Source organism: Bos javanicus, chromosome 1, assembly GCF_032452875.1.
Source record: "Bos javanicus breed banteng chromosome 1, ARS-OSU_banteng_1.0, whole genome shotgun sequence".
NCBI lineage: Eukaryota > Metazoa > Chordata > Mammalia > Artiodactyla > Bovidae > Bos > Bos javanicus.
In genome coordinates this window covers 1,784,617-1,804,937 of record NC_083868.1, presented here as the reverse complement: position 1 = coordinate 1,804,937, position 20,321 = coordinate 1,784,617, and the positions used below count along the sequence as shown (strand labels likewise).

Here is a 20,321-nt window from a genome sequence, read left to right as displayed (position 1 = left end):
GATTCTAGGATATACTCTGGAATCCTTAGTAAATTCCTGGGTTTTGCTTCTTTGTTGCAATAATTACAAAATGATGGTCAATGAGACAGGCAAAAACATAAAAAGAATGTCAGCATTTAATTAACTCTCATCTTACAGATAAGTGATGAGCTGCAATCTGCTGTCTGTATGTGGGTGTGAATCTGCATATATTTATAGGGTATGTCTACTCATATCAGGGGACAAAAAGTTGAAAGAGACTTCAATTAAAAGAGTATAAAGGAGAAACTTGAAAGCCACCCGGAGAACATATGATATAGTGTTAATGAAAACAAAATTGTAGGTGAAAGGTGTAGGCAAGGAAATTCCTTTTGACCCAGCAGATAGATTCCAACTCTAATGTCTCAAGCCTAGTTTTCACAGCTGCTCAGGAAGAATCATTTTAGAATTGCCGTGCTCCCACGTCCACTACCAGTCTTCACATCTCTACCAAAAACTTCAATCTGTAACTACTTCAAGGTCCTGAATTTTTCACAACTAGACTCAGTTGGCCTGAGATAGCAAATATCCTCTTCTTGGTTGTTGGGTTAGTGATTTTGTAACCTCTGGAAAATGTGGAGATCAGAATAGAAAATGAACTAATCAAGACCAGAGTACTGCTGTATTTTATCCATTTTAGCATCTTGGAAATTGGAGTGTATTCTACAGTCAATGATATCATATAATTATAAATGGTGCTATTTCTTCTTTCTTAATGATATTAAGAGCTCTAGGATACTAAACTCCGGGAGTTGGTGATGGACAGGGAAGCCAGGCATGCTGCAGTCCATGGGGTCACAAAGAGTCGGACATAACTGAGCGACTGAACTGAATTGAATGATATTAAAATAATGTTGCATCTTATAATTGAAGATATCTTAGATCCTTTGAAATAGTGTTGACCTTTGAACAACACGGATTCAAACTGCACAGGTTCACTTATATGTGGATTTTTTTCAATAAATACATTGGAAGATTTTTTCTTGATATTTGCAACAATTTGAAAATTTTACATAATTTTTCTGTAAATTGCATAGCCCAAAGAAAAAAAAAGACAGAAAGGAAAAGGTAAGTCATGAATGTACAAAATACATATAGATGCTAGTCCATTTGATCATTTATTACCATCAGTTCAGTTCAGTTCAGTCGCTCAGTTGTGTCCAACTCTTTGTGACCCCATGAATCGCAGCATGCCAGGCCTCCCTGTCTATCACCAACTCCCGGAGTTCACTCAGACTCACGTCCATCAAGTCGGTGACGCCATCCAGCCATCTCATCCTCTGTTGTCCTCTTCTCCTCCTGCCTCCAATTCCTCCGAGCATCAGAGTCTTTTCCAATGAGTCAACTCTTCACATGAGTTGGCCAAAGTACTGGAGTTTCAGCTTTAGCATCATTCTTTCCGAAGAAGTCCCAGGGCTGATCTCCTTCAGAATGGACTGGTTGGATCTTGCAGTCCAAGGGACTCTCAAGAGTCTTCTCCAACACCACAGTTCAAAAGCATCAATTCTTCAGTGCTCAGCTTTCTTCACAATCCAACTCTCTCATCCATACATGACCACAGGAAAAGCCATAGCCTTGACTAGATGGACCTTTTTTGGCAAAGTAATGTCTCTGCTTTTGAATATGCTATCTAGGTTGGTCATAACTTTCCTTCCAAGGAGTAAGCGTCTTTTAATTTCATGGCTGCAGTCACCATCTGCAGTGATTTTGGAGCCCCCAAAAATAAAGTCTGACACTGTTTCCACTGTTTCCCCATCTATTTCCCATGAAGTGATGGGACCGGATGCCATGATCTTCGTTTTCTGAATGTTGAGCTTTAAGCCAACTTTTTCACTCTCCTCTTCACTTCCATCAAGAGGCTCTTTAGTTCCTCTTCACTTTCTGCCATAAGGGTGGTGTCATCTGCATATCTGAGGTTATTGATATTTCTCCCGGCAATCTTGATTCCAGCTTGTGCTTCTTCCAGCTCAGCGTTTCTCATGATGTACTCTGCATATAAGTTAAATAAGCACTGTGACAATATATAGCCTTGATGTACTCCTTTTCCTATTTGGAACCAGTCTGTTGTTCCATGTCCAGTTCTAACTGTTGCTTCCTGACCTGCATACAAATTTCTCAAGAGGCAGGTCAGGTTGTCTGGGATTCCCATCTCTTTCAGAATTTTCCACAGTTTATTGTGATCCACACAGTCAAAGGCTTTTGCATAGTCAATAAAGCAGAAATAGATGTTTTTCTGGAACTCTCTTGCTTTTTCAGTGATCCAGCAGATGTTGGCAATTTGGTCTCTGGTTCCTCTGCCTTTTCTAAAACCAGCTTGAACATCTGGAAGTTCACGGTTCACGTATTGCTGAAGCCTGGCTTGGAGAATTTTGAGCATTACTTTACTAGTGTGTGAGATGAGTGCAATTGTGCGGTACTTTGAGTATTCTTTGGCATTGCCTTTCTTTGGGATTGGAATGAAAACTGACCTTTTCTAGTCCTGTGGCCACTGCTGAGTTTTCCAAATTTGCTTGCATATTGAGTGCAGCACTTGCACAGCATCATCTTTGAGGATTGGAAATAGCTCCACTGGAATTCCATCACCTCCACTAGCTTTGTTCATAGTGATGCTTCCTAAGGCCCATCTGACTTCACATTCCAGGATGTCTGGCTCTAGGTGAGTGATCATACCATCGTGATGATCTGGATAGTGAAGATTTTTCTTGTACAGTAAAATATGCAAAAATCTATTATAAAGAGTTAAATTTTATCAAAGCATGTACACCAACACTTACAGACCACACATGGTACCATTTGCTGCTAAGAGAAATATAAACAAATGTAAAGATACAGTAATAAATCATAACAGCATAAAATAACCTGTGGTATATACTGTGCTACTGTAACGATTTCATAGCCACTTTCTGTTGTATGTGAGCTCAAGAGCTGTGATATCTGGTTAAAACACCATGTGATGCTTATCATCTCCAAGTGAGCAGTTCCTCTCTCAAATATATTGTGTTTCAAAGTAAAAAGTGACCATGGTTCTGGCTCACTTTTCATTGGGTTTAGTGCAATACTGTAAACCTTGAATAACACACTGGGACCCATACAAAGTGCCACTGGTGATGTTGGAAGTGCTCCCAAGAAGCAGAGGAAAGCCATGACATTACAAGAAAAGGTTGACTTGTTTGACATGTGCCATGGAGATGTCAGTGGCCCACCATTTCAAGACAAATGAATGCAATGTAAGGACTCTGGTTAAAAAAAAAAAAAAAAAGCTACATCAGTGTGTGTGAAAACCTTGAGGTTTATGAAGTATCTTTTTATCTGGTATTGAAAATGCAGCTGTTGTGGGAATGCAGGATTAGCATTCCTATGGACTCTAACATAGTTTGAGAAAGGCATAGTCATTGTATGACACCTTAAAGCAAAAGAAAGGTGAAAGATCTAACACAGGAGGATTTAATGCCAGCAAAGGATGGTTTGATCATTTTAGAAAGAGACTTTGCGTAAAAAAGGTCAAGATAACAGGAGAAGCAACTTCTGCTGACCAAGAGGCAGATGACTTCCCAGACATCATTGAGGAGAAAGAAATGTGCCTGAGAAGGTCTTAAATGCAGATGAAAGTGCCCTATTCTGGGATAAAATGCCACAAAGAACATTTATTAGTAAAGAAGAGAAGTGAGCACCATGATTTAAGGTAGGAAGTGATAGACTAACCAACTCTAGTGTTTTGTGCAAATGCAGGTGGGTTTCTGATCAGCACTGCTGGTTGTACAAAAAAACTTGAACAACCACGCTTTTTTCTGGAATTGGTTCCACCAATGTGTTATCCCTAAAGTTAGGAAGTTACCTTGCCAGTAAGGGACTGCCTTTTAAAATTCTTTTGTTAATTGGACAGTGCTCCTGGCCACCCAGAACCCCATGAACTCACCGTGATACTGAATTGGTCTATTGGTCACCTTTCTAATTCAGCCTCTAGATCGTAAGAACCTTGAAGTATCATTATATCCAGTACTCTATGGAAGGGATTGTCAGTGCTATAGAAGGGACCCCCAGGAGAAAGATCATCATGATCATCTGGAAGGATTACATCATTGAAGATGGCATCATTTTTGTAGTGAAAGCTGCAATAGCCGTCAAGCCTGAAACAATGAATTCCTGCTGGAGAAAACTCTGTCCAGATGTTGTGCATGACTTCACAAGACTTATGACAGAGCCAATCAAGGAAATCATGAAAGAGATTGTGGATATGGGAAAATTAAAAAAAAAAAAGTTGGGATAAAGGGTTCCAAGATATGGGTCTTGGAGGAATTCAAGTGCTAATAGGCACCACACCAGAGGAATGAACAGAAGATGACTTGATGGAGATGAGTGTCAAATGATGAAGAAGAAGACAGAAAAGACAGTGCCAGAAAACAAGTTGACGTCAGACAATCTGGTAGAAGAATAAAAGAGTTCTGATTATTGAAGACTGCTTTTGACTTCTTTTACAATGTGTATCCTCTTATGATATGGACAAAACTGAAAAAACAGTGGGAGAATGATCGGAACCAGGTAGAAACACTTTTAGAGAAATGAAAAAACAAAGAAGTCAGACTGAACTCAGGATGCATTTCCAGAAAGTGACACCGTGTGTGTCTGCACTTCCTTGCTCCCCTCCCCACTTCTCCACCTCTTCTGCCTCTGCTGCCTCTTCCTCCTCTTCTTCTTGGCCTCTTGAACATGAAGACAACAAGGACAAAGACCTTTATGATGATTCACTTCCACTTAATGTACAGTAAACAGTCATCAAGCCATACAGTTCATGAACATATCTTTTCTGTGTATGTGAGTGTCTTTGTATGAAAATCTAATAACTGTGCATCAAGAACTGTGTGGAACACTTTCATGCCATCATCATGGCCTAAGTGTTCATCATGTAGAACATCACGGACAAGACTAATATAGAAGTGGATAGCCTCTCCTTACGTGGACATAGGATGAGTGATAGCGAACATCAAATTAGTAATACCTTAGTTTTCTTACTGTTTTACCACTTTACTTTCAAAAGAATTACATTGTCTTACAGAACACCCTTCTCCTTTGTAATTGGAGAAATTGTGTATCAACCTATCTTCACAGGTTAGTGTTTTTTAAAGAATGTAATGATGTTTACAATACTGGATTATGACTGTGACTGTAATACTGTATGACATAAATGTTTTAGAACAATTCGTTCATTTGTGTATGTGAAAGTCATTCAGTTGTGTCCAACTCTTTGCGACTCCATGGACTATATAGTTCATGAAATTCTCCAGGCCAGAATACTGGAGTAGGTAGCCTATCCCTTCCTCAGCGGATCTTCCCGACCCAGGAATCAAAGCGGGGTCTCCTGCACTGCAAGCAGATTGTTTACCAACTGAGCTATCAGGGAAGCCGTTCATCTGTGAATAAGCTAGGCTAGCAGGGAAGGGGCTCCCTAAAGTACAATAGCTAAAAGATGATAGAAGTTTACTTCATGCTCCTGTAACAGTCAGGTGGTGTGTGGTCCAGAGCAGTGGACCAAGCAACTTTGCTATGTGAGGTCTCTAGGAAATTGGGTCCTTCTGTACTTTGGTGCTGCCATGGCCTGAGGGGTTATCTTTATCAACCTGGATAATGTTGGCACACCACGACATCCAAGGGAAGTGGGAAAGAAGTGAGTCCAGGGCAAGATGTTAAAGGAGCACACATCATATCTGCTCGTGTCTCATTGGTCACACGGTCACACTAGCTGCAAAACGCACCCTACGGTGGGTGGACATGTATCCAGCTGAAACCCAGGGATTTTAGCTAAAGGAAGAAATGGGAGAATTAACAACAGAAAATATTTGGCAGTCATCCACCATGAGTCTTAAGAAACTTCACTCAGTAGATTAAATTATTAAATTTCAGTAATTGCTTAAAGACGTAGAAACATTTCACTTGTCAGTTTTATACATTTGTCACGGCAGATGTTTGAAGTGTTTTAGAGAGACAGATATATTTTAATTTTAAATGCACTTAAAATGTTTCAGGAAATTAAATTATAAGTTTATAAATAGGGTTGATTATTTAGGAGAACATCTGCTGGATCATGAAAAAAGCAAGAGAGTTCCAGAAAAACATGTATTTCTGCTTTATTGACTATGCCAAAGCCTCTGATTATGTAGATCACAATAAACTGTGGAAAATTCTGAAAGAGATGGGAATCCCAGACCACCTGGCCTGCCTCTTGAGAAATTTGTATGCAGGTCAGGAAGCAACAGTTAGAACTGGACATGGAACAACAGACTGGTTCCAAATAGGAAAAGGAGTATGTCAAGGTTGTATATTGTCACACTGCTTATTTAACTTCTATGCAGAGTACATCATGAGAAACACTGGGCTGGAAGAAGCACAAGCTGGAATCAAGATTGCCGGGAGAAGTATCAATAACCTCAGATATGCAGATGACACCACCCTTAAGGCAGAAAGTGAAGAGGAACTAAAGAGCTTCTTGAGGAAAGTGAAAGTGGAGAGTGAAAAAGTTGGCTTAAAGCTCAACATTCAGAAAACGAAGATCATGGCATCCGGTCCCATCACTTCATGGGAAATAGCTGGGGAAACAGTGGAAACAGTGTCAGACTTTATTTTTTTTGGGCTCCAAAATCACTGCAGATGGTGACTGCAGCCATGAAATTAAAAGACGCTTACTCCTCGGAAGGAAAGTTATGACCAACCTAGATAGCATATTCAAAAGCAGAGACATTACTTTGCCAACAAAGGTCCATCTAGTCAAGGCTATGGCTTTTCCAGTAGTCATGTATGGATGTGAAAGTTGGACTGTGAAGGAGGCTGAGTGCCGAAGAATTGATGCTTTTGAACTGTGGTGTTGGAGAATACTCTTGAGAGTCCCTTGGACTGCAAGGAGATTCAACCAGTCCATTCTGAAGGAGATCAGCCCTGGGATTTCTTTGGAAGGACTGATGCTGAAGCTGAAACTCCAGTACTTTGGCCACCTCATGCGAAAAGCTGACTCATTGGAAAAGACTCTGATGCTCGGAGGGATTGGGGGCAGGAGGAGAAGGGGACGATAGAGGATGAGATGGCTGGATGGCATCACTGACTCGAGGGATGTGAGTTTGAGTAAACTCCGGGAGTTGGTGATGGACAGGGAGGCCTGGTGTGCTGTGATTCATGGGGTCGCAAAGAGTTGGACATGACTGAGCGACTGAACTGAACTGAACTGAACAGAAGCAGAAGTTATTAAGAAGAGGTGGCAAGAATACACAGAAGAACTGTACAAAAAGGATCTTCACGACCCAGATAATCATGATGGTGTGATCACTCACCTAGAGCCAGACATCCTGGAATGTGAAATCAAGTGGGCCTTCGAAAGCATCACTACGAACAAAGCTAGTGGAGGTGATGGAATTCCAGTGGAGCTATTTCAAATCCTCAAAGATGATGCTGTGCAAGTGCTGCACTCAATACGCAAGCAAATTTGGAAAACTCAGCAGTGGCCACAGGACTAGAAAAGGTCAGTTTTCATTCCAATCCCAAAGAAAAGCAATGCCAAAGAATACTCAAACTACTGCACAATTGCACTCATCTCACACACTAGTAAAGTAATGCTCAAAATTCTCCAAGCCAGGCTTCAGCAATACGTGAACCATGAACTTCCAGATGTTCAAGCTGGTTTTAGAGAAAGCAGAGGAACCAGAGACTAAATTGCCAATATCCGCTGGATCATTGAAAAAGCAAGAGAGTTCCAGAAAAACATCTATTTCTGCTTTATTGACTATGTCAAAGCCTTTGACTGTGTGGATCACAATAAACTGTGGAAAATTCTGAAAGAGATGGGAGTCCCAGACCACCTGACCTACCTCTTGAGAAACCTATATGCAGGTCAGGAAGCAACAGTTAGAACTGGACATGGAACAACAGATTGGTTCCAAATAGGAAAAGGAGTACGTCAAGGCTGTATATTGTCACAGTGCTTATTTAACTTCTGTGCAGAGTACATCATGAGAAACACTGGGCTGGAAGAAGCACAAGCTGGAATCAAGATTGCCGGGAGAAATATCAATAACCTCAGATATGCAGATGACACCACCCTTATGGCAGAAAGTGAAGAGGAACTAAAGAGCCTCTTGATGAAAGTGAAAGTGGAGAGTGAAAATGTTGGCTTAAAGCTCAACGTTCAGAAAACGAAGATCATGGCATCCGGTCCCATCACTTCATGGGAAATAGATGGGGAAACAGTGTCAGACTTTATTTTTTGGGGCTCCAAAATCACTGCAGATGGTGATTGCAGCCATGAAATTAAAAGATGCTTACTCCTTGGAAGGAAAGTTATGACCAACCTAGATAGCATATTCAAAAGCAGAGACATTACTTTGCCAACAAAGGTCCATCTAGTCAAGGCTATGGTTTTTCCAGTGATCATGTATGGATGAGAGAGTTGGATTGTGAAGAAAGCTGAGCACCGAAGAATTGATGCCTTTGAACTGAGGTGTTGGAGAAGACTCTTGAAAGTCCCTTGGACTGCAAGGAGATCCAACCAGTTCATCCTAAAGGATGTGAGAGTCCTGGGTGTTCATTGGAAGGACTGATGCTAAAGCTGAAACTCCAATACTTTGGCCAACTCATGTGAAGAGTTGACTCATTGGAAAAGACACTGATGCTCGGAAGGATTGGGGGCAGGAGGAGAAGGGGACGATAGAGGATGAGATGGCTGGATGGCATCACCGACTCGAAGGAGTTGGTGATGGACAGGGAGGCCTGGCATGCTGCAATTCATGAGGTCGCAAAGAGTCGGACACGACTGAGCAACTGAACTGACCTATGTTAAATTTAAGAGTCAGTTCAACATTAATCAGAGAAAAGTGGAAACAATTAATGTTATTATAATTAAGAAAAAATTCTGTGTTAAACATTTGTTGTCCAGTCACTCTGTCATGTCCAACTCTTTGTGATCCCATGAACTGCAGCACGCCAGGCCTCCCTGCCCATCACCAACTACCAGAGTTTGCTCAAAGTCATGTACATAGAGTTGGTGATGCCATCTAACCATCTTATCCTCTATCATCCCCTTCTCCTGCTTCAATCTTTCCTATCATCAGGGTCATTTCCAATGAGTTGGCTCTTTGCATCAGGCGGCCAAAGTATTGGAGCTTCAGCTTCAGCCTCAGTCCTTTCAGTGAATATTCGGGACTGATTTCCTTTATGATTGACTAGTTTGATCTCCTTGCAGTCCAAGGGACTCTCAAGAGTCTTCTCCAACACCAGTTCAAAGGCATCAATCTTTCGGCGCTCAGTGATTTTTATTGTCCAGCTCTCACATCCGTACATGACTACTGGAAAAACCATAGCTTTGACTCGACGGACCTTTGTCAGCAAAGTGATGTCTCTGCTTTTTAATACATGGTCTAGATCTGTCATGCCTTTTCTTCACAGGAGCGTCTTTTAATTTCATAGCTGCGGTCACTGTCGAAAGTGATTTTGGAGCCCAAGAAAATAAAGTCTGCCACTGTTTCCACTGTTTCCCCATCTATTTGCCATGAAGTTATGGGACCATATGTCGTGATCTTCGTTTTTTGCATGTTGAATTTTAAGCCAGCTTTTTCACTCTCCTCTTTCACCTTCATCAAGAGGCTCTTTAATTTCTCTTTGCTTCCTGCCCTAAGGATGGGGTCATCTGTATATCCGATGTTATTGATATTTCTCCCTTCAATCATCAGTTCTGTTCAGTTCATTTCAGTCACTCAGTCGTGTCCGACTCTTTGCGACCCCATGAATCGCAGCACGCCAGGCCTCCCTGTCCATCACCAACTCCCGGAGTTCATTCAGACTCACATCCATCGAGTCGGTGATACCATCCAGCCATCTCATCCTCTCTCGTCCCCTTTTCCTCCTGCCCCCAATCCCTCCCAGCATCCGAGTCTTTTCCAATGAGTTAGCTCTTTGCTTGAGGTGACCAAAGTACTGGAGTTTCAGCTTTAGCATTATTCTTTCCAAAGAAATCCCAGGGCTGATCTCCTTCAGAATGGACTGGTTGGATCTCCTTGCAGTCCAAGGGACTCTCAAGAGTCTTCTCCAACACCACAGTTCAAAAGCATCAATTTTTTGGTGCTCAGCTTTCTTCACAGTCCCACTCTCACATCCATACATGACCACTGGAAAAGCCATAGCCTTGACTAGACGGACCTTTGTTGGTAAAGTAATGTCTCTGCTTTTCAATACGCTATCTAGGTTGGTCATAACCTTTCTTCCAAGGAGTAAGAGTTTGTTTAATTTCATGGCTGTAGTCACCATCATAAATGGTTACAAAACCCCTTAAACATAAATGGTTACAAAAATCCTACCTTTTAAAAATGTTTAAAAATGTACATCTTTTCAGATGGACGTCTTAGACTTACTAATAGCATTTATATTTCCTCCATGTCTTTTCGTGGCTTCACAGTCCATGTATGTTTTATTGCTGAATAATATCCAATTGTTTGGATGTACCATAGTTTTGTCAACCTAAATAGACTTAGGAGGCAATAATCAAACAAAAAGTGTTTATTGGGGATTGAAGAATTCCAATTCAAGACACACAAGTTTAGTTAGCAATCCAAACAGAGTCCCACTAGTGAGTAAAAGTCAGGGGCTTTTTAAAGGTAAAGAAGAGAAGTTTGCATTACAAAGAATTTTATCTGGAGTTGGAGGCAGAAGTAAGTCTTGGCTAGACATGATTGATTGCTAGAGGGAAGAAAAAGTTCATTAATGTGATAAGTTGCAGGTGTTTTTGCAGAGTCCTTGGAATAATTGTGTTTTGGCCCAGTTCAAAAGTTCATGGCTCCACCTGGGGAGGATGAGTATGTATGATCTTAATGTTCTCTCAGCTTCATTTAAAAACCCTTTTATAAAAGCGGCTCCATTTTACTTCGCAGTGTCTTCATTCATTCTCTTGCTCTGGGACATCTTGGTTGCTCCAAGTTTTGGCAGTTATGAATAAAGCTGCTATAAACATTCATGTGCAGGTTTGTGTGTGGATATAAGCTTTTAACTCCTTTGGGTAAACACCAAGAAATACAACGGATTGTATGTTAAAAATATGTTTAGTTTTATAAGAAATCACTATACTGTCTTCCATGCTGGCTGTATGATTGGTATGATTTTGAATTCCTACATTTCCTATTGCTTCATATCCTCACCAACATCTGACGCTCTCAGCGTTCTGGATTTTGACCGTTCTAATCTGTGTGTTGTAATATTTTCCCATCATTTTAATTTGCATTTTCCTGTAACCCATGATGTAGAGCGTATGTTCATGCTTATTTGCCATGTGTATATCTTCTTTGATAGGGTGTCTGTTAAGCTCTTGGGCCTATTTCACAACTGAGTTGTTCTTTCTTTCATAGACTGTGCCTTTGGTATTGTGTTTAAAGAGGCTGCTGCTGCTGCTGCCAAGTCACTTCAGTCGTGTCCGACTCTGTGCGATCCCATAGACTGCAGCCTACCAGGCTCCTCTGTCCATGGGATTTTCCAGGCAAGAGTACTGCAGTGGGGTGCCATTGCCTTCTCTGTTAAAGAGGCTACACACTGTATTATTTCAATTATGTGACATTCTGGAAAAGGTAAAATTATGGAGACAGTAAAAAAAAAATTCAATGATTGCCACGGGTTAGAAAGGAAGAAAGCATGAATAGGCAGAGCACGAGGCTTTTTAGAGAAGTGAAAATACTCTGCATGATACTGTAACAGTGAAAACGTGGCATTACACATTTGTCGAATCCCATAGAAGGCTCGAATACAACTCTGGACTTTGGGTGATGATGTGTTAATGCAGGTTTATCAGTTATAACAAAAGTACGACTCTGGTGGGGGGTGTTGACTGTGCTGGAGGCTATGTATGTGTGAGGTCAGGGAGTCTATGAGGAATCTCTGTACCTTCTGTTCAATTTTTCTATGAATCGAAAACAGCTCTAAAGAAATAATCTTAATAAATACTACCTGTGAGGTCTTCTGGCCCTGAACTTACATTGCTGGGAATTTTTTAAATTACTGATTCAGTTTCATTGCTGGTAATTGGTCTCCCTTCGTATTTTCTGTTTCTTCTTGGTTCAGTCTCAGGAGAGTGTACATTTCTAGGAATTCATCCATTTCTCCTAGGATGTCCATTTTATTGGCATATAATTGTAGTAATCTCTTATCATTCTCTGTATTTCTGAGGTTTCAGTTGTAACTTCTCTTTTTTTATTTCTGATTTTATTGATTTGACTCTTTTTCTTCTTGAAGAGTCGAGCTAAAGGTTTACTAATTTTGTTTAACTTTTCAAAGAACTGCCTCTTTGATCTTTTCTATTGTTTTTTTAACCTCTATTTCATTTATTGCTGCTCTGATCTTTATGATTTATTTCCTTCTAACTTTGTTTTTGGTTTGTAATTCTTTTTCTAGTTTTTATAGGTGTAAGGTTAAATTATTATGAGATTTTTATTGTTTCTGAGGTAGGCTTAAAGAGATGGGAATACCAGACCACCTGACCTGCCTCCTGAGAAATCTGCATGCCGGTCAAGAAGCAACAGTTAGAACTGGACATGGAACAATAGACTGGTTCCAAATTGGGAAAGGAGTATGTCAAAGTGTATATTGTCACCCCGTTTATTTAAATTATATGCAGAGTACATCATGAGAAGTGCTGGACTGGATGAAGCACAAGCTGGAATCAAGATTGCTGGGAGACATACCAATAACCTCAGATATGCAGATGATACCACCCTTATGGCAGAAAGCAAAGAAGAACTAAAGAGCCTCTTTTGATGAAAGTGAAAGAGGAGAGTGAAAAAGTTGGCTTAAAACTCAACATTCAAAAAATGAAGATCATGGCATCTGGTCCCATTACTTCATGGCAAACAGATGGGGAAACAGTGGAAATAGTGACAGATTATTTTGGGGGGCTCCAAAATCACTGCAGATGGTGATTGCAGCCATGGAATTAAAAGACACTTGCTCCTTGGGAGAAAAGTTATGACCAACCTAGACAGCATATTGAAAAGCAGAGACATTACTTTGTCAACAAAGGTCCATCTAGTCAAAGCTATGGCTTTTCCAGCAATCATGTGTGGATGTGAGAGTTGAACTATAAAGAAAGCTGAGCACCAAAGAATTGATGCTTTTGAACTGTGGTGTGGGAGAAGACTCTTGAGAGTCCCTTGGACTGCAAGGAGATCCAGTCCATTGTAAAGGAAATCAGTCCTGAGTATTCATTGGAAGGACTGATGCTGAAGCTGAACCTCCAATATTTTGGCCACCTGATGTGAAGAACTGACTCATTGCAAAAGACCTTGACGCTGGGAAAGATTGAAGGTGGAAGAATAAGAGGATGACAGAGGATAAGATGGTTGGATGGCATCACCGACTCGATGGACATGAGTTTGAGTAAACTCTGGGAGCTGGTGGTGGACAGGGAGGCCTGGCGTGCTGCAGTCCATGGGGTCGGAAAGAGTCGGACATGACTGAGTGACTGAACTGAACTGAGGTAGGCTTGTATTGCTATAAATTTCCCTCTTAGAATCACTTTTACTGTGTTCCCTAGATTTTGGATCAGTGTGTTTTCATGTTCATTTCTCTCCAGGTATTTTTGAAGTTCTTCTTTGGTTTCTTTAGTGAAACATTGCTTGTTTAGTAGCACATTTTTAGCCTCCAATTGTTTGTGTTTTTTGCAGGTTTTTTTTTTTTCCTATAGTTGATTTCTAGTCTCACAGTGTTGTGTTTGGAAAAGATGCTTTATATGATTTCAATTTTCTTAAAAATTACTGAGAGTTGTTTTGTGACTTAGCATGTGATCTATCCTGGAGAATATTCCCAGGAGCACTTGCAAAGACTGTGTATTCTTCTGAATGAAATGCTGTCTCCCTACATATACAGTCCATTGGGTCTAACGTGCTGGGCCTTCATCGCAATGCATGGGCTTCTCATTGTGGTGGCTTCTTTTGCTGTGGAGCACGAGCCCCAGGGCATGCAGACTTCAGTAGTTTGTGCAATTCACAGGCTCTGGAGAGCAGGCTCAGCAACTGTGACATATGAGCTTTATTGCTTCATGGTATGTGGAATCTTCCTGAATCAAGGATTGAACCTGTGTCCCCTGCACTAGCAGGAGGATTCTTAACCACTGGACCACTGAGGAAGTCCTAATGTGTTGTTTAAAACCAGTGTTTCCTTAGATTTTTCTGTCTGGATGATCTGTCACATTGATGTCACATTGATGTAAGCGGGGTGTTAAAGTCCTATTATAATTACTGTGTTATTGTCAATTTCTCTCTGTCAGTTAATATTTGCTTTATGTATTTAGGTGCTCCTATGTTGGGTACACATATATTTACAATTGCTATACCTTCTTCTTGGGTTGATCCCTTGATCATTATATAATATCTTTCTTTGTCTCTTGTCACAGTCTTTGTTTTAAAATGTATTTTGCTTGATGTAAGTATTATTACTCCAGCTTTCTTTGAACTTCCATTAGTGTAGAATACCTCATGCCTGTCAGAATGGCAATTATAAAAAAAAAAAAACAAGAAACAACAAGTGCTGGAGAGGATTTGGAGTAAGGCAGGTCCTCATGCACTGTTAGTGGGAATGTAAATTGGTGCATCCATTATGGAAAACAGTATGGAGACCACCCCAAAATTAAAATAGAACAAACATGTGATCAAGCAATTCCACTCCTGGGTATTCATCTGAAGAAAACAAAAACACTAATATGAAAAGGTATATGCACCCCTATGTTCATTGTAGCATTATTTACAATAGCCAAGTTGTGGAAGCAACCAGATGCTCATGAATAGATGAATGGATAAAGAAGATATGGAGTGTGTGTGTGTGTGTGTGTGTGTGTGTGTGTGTGTGTGAAATATTACTCAGCCATAAAAAAGAATGAAATCTTGTCCTTTATGACAATGTGGCTGGACCTACAGAGTATTATATTCAGTGAGACAAATCAGGCAGAAAAAGACAAATACTACACGATTTCACTTATATGGAGAATCTGAAAAAATAAACCAAATGAACAGACAGAACAAAACAGAAACAGTGTTATAGAGAATAAACAGATGGTTGCCAGAGGGGAGAGTGAGGGAGGAAAGAAATAAGTGAGGGAAATTAAGAGGTACAAACTTCCATTTGTGAAATAAATGAGTCACACATATAAAATGTACAATGTGGAGAATAATTATAATATCTTTGTAATTATGTAATATTTTTATATGCTGACAGATCATAACTAGACTTATGGTGATCTCTTTGAGATAGATAGAAATTTCAACTCATTATGTTGTATAACAGGAAATAGCATAGTTTTGTAGGTCAATTACACCTCAAAAACAAACAAACAAGCTCATAGACAAAAATATAGATTTGTGGTTACCAGGGGTGGCTGCTGGGGGAAGTTGAATTGGATGAAGGTAGCCAAAAGGCAGAAACTTCCAGTTATAAGATAAGTAAGTACTAGGCATGCTCATTTGCTAAGTCATGTCCAACTCTTTGAGATTCCGTGGACTGCAGTCCATCAGGGTCCTCTGCGATGGGATTTCCCCGGCAAGAATACTGGAATGGGTTGCCATTTCCTTCTCCAAAGTACAAGGAATCTAAGATAAATAAGTTCCAGGAATCTAAAAAAATCCAACAATTTGAATATTAATTAAAACAAGTAGGTATAGGTGATTCTCTGCATATATTTATTTTATTTTTGGCTGTAATGGGGTTTTCGTTGCCGTAGGTGGGCTTTCCCCAGTTGTGGCGAGAGGGGGCTACTCTCTAGCTGTGATGTATGGGCTTCTCATTGCGGTGGTTTCTCTTGTTGCAGAGTACAGGCTCTAGGGTACTCAGGCTTCAGTAGCTGAGGCACATGGGCACAGTAATTGTGGCTCACGGGCCCTAGAACACAGGCTCGATAGTTGTGGTGCACAGGGTTATTTGCTCTGTGGCACGTGGGAGCTTCCCAGATCAGGGCTTGAACCCATGTCTCCCGCACTGGAAGGCAGATTCTTGACCACTGAGCCACCAGGGAAGCCTGATCCTTGACACGTAAAAGCCTTCATCAGATGTTACAAAAATCTCGAGTGCCATGTTTATGAGCCTTTCGATAGGTTCTGTTATTTACAACCAAGAATGTCTTGAGGGAGATTCAGTTTCTCCCTAACCCCATTACATCATGTTTCCAGTTTGTCTGTGTCATAGTCTCACGGTCATATCTGTAAATTTCATTCTGCTTGTGATACTCCTCCACGCACACATGGGCGCACAAGATGCCTATTGGGATGCTTGTCTAGGCTTCTCCTGGCTGCATACTGTTTCTCCCCACTCCAAATCCCCATAGCTACAGAGTTCAGAGGTATCTTAGCTGTCATAATGATGTGATTTGGTCCACCTTGGTCCAAGGTGACCACTAACCTAAGCAAGGTTAATAAGAGTGCCAGTTGAAAGAGAGCCTCAGACTCTCTCTAGGTGGCTAGAAGGATCATATGTAGGAACTGGGACTAGCTCTCGTCTACTCTTGGAGACTGGAGAGCAGGGGCAAAGGGTCCTTTTAGAGACAGAAGAATCAAGCTCATGGCAGAGAAACTGAAGCAAAGATAGATGGGGAGCATTTGGGTTCTAGTCTGTTCCTGAAGCCCAGTCAGCTGCACATAGCCTTGAGTCTTGGGAGACATCTGGTACACTAATAATAATTCATCTCTCCCTTCTGAACAAAACAGTCCGTTTCTATTATTTGTAACCAAAAAATGCTATATAATATGCCTGAAAATATACACTTCATACTAAGCAAACTCAAGGGTTTTATTTTAAAAAGAAATGGCTACTTGGTTGTCTCAATGAGAGGAACTTTCCGGTGTGGATCTGACCTTAGGGTTATAAGTACTGGTCCAAGGTGGGTCCCCTGAGAAGTTCACAAAATTGCATTTACCTAAAACTCATTTATTAGAGTAACTCTGGCCTGATAATTCTTGCAGAATACCCAATGCTGAGTATAAGAAAGTTACAGTCAATTAACCACTTGTGACTTCTGACAGTTCAGTTTAGTTCAGTGGCTCAGTCATGTACAACTCTTTGCAACCCCATGGACTGCAGCATGCCAGGCCTCCCTGTCCATCACCAACTCCCGGAGCTTGCTCAAACTCATGTCCATTGAGTTGGTGATGCCATCCAACCATCTCATCCTCTGTTGTCCCCTTCTCCTCCTGCCTTCAATCTGTCCCAGAATCAAGGTCTTTTCCAATGAGTCAGTTCTTCACTTGCAAAATGCCCAGAACTGGTGTAAGAAAGTTACAGTCAATTAACCACTTGTGACTTGTATAGCATCTCATTATACTTAATCTACTGGGAGATCCCCAAATTGCATTACATGGTCTGTAGTTAAAGCTGTTAGTTCACCATTCTCTCCCAGCAAAAACTACATTTCCCAGCCCCTCTTGAAGGCAAGGCAAGGCCATAAGACTAAGTTCTGACCCATTAAAAAAGGAGTGGACATGACAGGAGTAACTTTCAGAACATTCCTTAAAGGAATGTCCCTTTCTTCTTTTTCCCTTCTTTCTCCTGGAATTTGAACGTGGTTCTGGCAGCAGGTCCAGTCATGCCGGAACTCAAGATGAAAGTCATGTATTGTAAATAGAGATCAAAAATCTAGAAAGAGCTAGGGTCCCCAGACCTACTCACATTTAGACCTTTCCATGTGAGAGAAATAAACCATTTTCTTTAAGTCCCTATTATTTTGACTTATGTTTCAGTAGCTGAGCCAGTCCCTTAACTATAACACAGTCTTTACATAGTTTTCTACAAAAGGAAGTGCAGCCAAAAGGAAAACTTTAAATTCGTGAAACACTCATTCAACAAAGATTTATTGAGTCACAGAGGTCTAAATGTGAATGTGAAGTACCCTTGGAAAAAGTGTGCAGGCTAGTGAAGCAATCCAGCTCATATGAAATGAGAAACGCCCAAAAGAACATGGACCATTTAGCCTAGGGAGGGAAAAGGTTAGGATAGGTTGGAGAGCTGTCATAAGACTTAGGAAGAACTCATGTGGAAAAGACAATAGCTCCATCTGCTCCATATGATCCCAGGTGGCTGAAGTAAGGCCAGTAAAGCATGTAGGGAAGTGAAGCACTAAGATCCAAAGGTTTCCATGTCAGTTCTGGTTCTTGGCTTTAAGCAATAGAAACAGACTCTCATGTCTTAGGCAAAAACAAAACTTGCTCGAATGGTATTTTGGGGGGAAATCACAGAATTAACCATATACCAGAGTACTGGCCTCCAATGGCTCAGCAGGTAAAGAATTTGCGTACAATGCAGGAGACACAGGAGATGAGGGTTCAATCCCTGGGTTGGGAAGATTCCCCTGCAGAAGGAAATGGTAGCCCACTCCAGTATTCTTACCTGGAAAATGCCAAGGACAGAGGAGCCTGGTGGCCTACAGTCCAAAGGGTGGTAAAGGGTTGGACATGACTGAGCAACTAAGCACACAGAGTACTGGCCAGGGATCGATAGTATCCGGAGTGCTGGTTAGCAGGAAGAAAGCCACAGCCATGGAGCAGACCAAGGTTTGACCAGAATGATGAATGACTTCTAACTGGTCCTCATGTCCCTGAGTCATTCATTCAGGAGTCAGAATCATGGGAGAGAGTCTTATGGTTGCACCTAGATCATCCATTCCCTGGCTGAAGGAAGGCAGGGTGGATTAGGGGAAAAATAAGGTCCCTGTTGACTCTCACGTGGAAGTCAGGCACCACCTCCAGGAGGAACCAAGATAACTATCAGACAAATTTCCAGGGCCACCCCTAATGATTCTTGAAAAGCCTGTGAATTTGTGACCCATGTCTTGTGATTGGGAAGAACTTGTCTGTTCAAGGAAGTTATCTCTGTTCTATATTCCTCACTAATGCTTGTATACTCTCTGCTGAATGATTCCAACCCTGAAAAATTCACTAGTTCACAAGTTCTTCTTCATGTTAAGATGAAATAAAGGCTGGGAGTTTAGACTGCCTGACACTCAAGACCCTCCAACTCTGGTTCTACTTTTGAACAGTTAAATTCTGTGATTCTTCTATAAAAGCCTTTCTTCCCATCCAACTTATTCACTCAATGTCACCATCCTCTGACCCCATCAAAACATCTTATGTTTATTCTCTTTACTTCTCCTGTCTATCTAAATGTTACCCATTCTTCACATTCCAGCTCAGATCCCACATCCTACACGAAACATTCCTGAACCATCCCAGCTCAAAGTAACTCTTTGGAAATCGTTTGCCTGTATGCTTCACTAGGCATTTAATCATTCTCTTTTTAAATGTTTTCTATTTTTTAGAATTGATATTTATACTTTGTTAGATAATTTAACTTTAAACATACTTATATCCTCTCTATCTGGATTATAACTTCTTTTTTAAAAATTTAAACTTATTTATTTTAGTTAGAGGCTAACTATTTTACAATATTGTATTGGTTTTGCCATACATCAACATGAATCTGCCACGGGTGTACACGTGTTCCCAATCCTGAACCCGCCCCCCCCCCCCCCCCGCCTCCCTCCCCATACCATCCCTCTGGGTCATCTCAGTGCACCAGCCCCAAGCATCCTGTATCATACATCGAACCTGGACTGGCGATTCGTTTCTTATATGATATTATACATGTTTCAATGCCATTCTCCCAAATCATCCGTCCCCTTCCTCTCCCACAGAGTCCAAAAGACTGTTCTTTACATCTGTGTCTCTTTTGCTGTCTCGCGTACAGGGTTATCGTTACCATCTTTCTAAATTCCATATATATGCGTTAGTATACTGTATTGGTGTTTTTCTAAAAATATGGAATGCTTCACGAATTTGTGTGTCATCCTTGTGCAGGGGCCATGCTAATCTTCTCTGTATCGTTCCAGTTTTAGTATATGTGCTGCTGAAGTGAGCACTGGATTATAACTTCTTGAAGACATGAACTATTTCTTATCCAACTTTGTATCTCCTGTAGAACTTAACAAAATTCTTTCCACATGGACTTTTTCCTTCCTTAATTGATATGAATACCAGAGGTAAATATGGTCTTGACTCCTTATCCAGGAATTTGGGGAAGAGGAAGCAGAAGATGAGGGAAGAGGTAAGTCAGGCAATGACTTACAATTACTTCTTAGGCTATAATAATGTTGTGAGTGATTTATGCTTTACAGCTTTTTTGAGTTATAATTGATATGCAAAACTGCACACATTTGTTAAGTTTTGACATATGTATACATCCATGAAACCATTGCCCTAATCAAGATAATAAATATATCTATCTCCTCCCAAAAGTTTCCTTATGCCCCTTCATAG

General features: G+C 40.8%; 1 non-coding gene across 1 annotated transcript; it reads right to left on the bottom strand.

The window, feature by feature from the left end:
- Positions 1-19,817: 19,817 nt before the first annotated feature.
- On the bottom strand, positions 19,818-19,924 carry LOC133255526 (U6 spliceosomal RNA). The gene has a single exon (XR_009738962.1). It is a non-coding gene; the product is annotated as a U6 spliceosomal RNA (small nuclear RNA).
- Between the last annotated feature and the right edge of the window lie 397 nt (positions 19,925-20,321).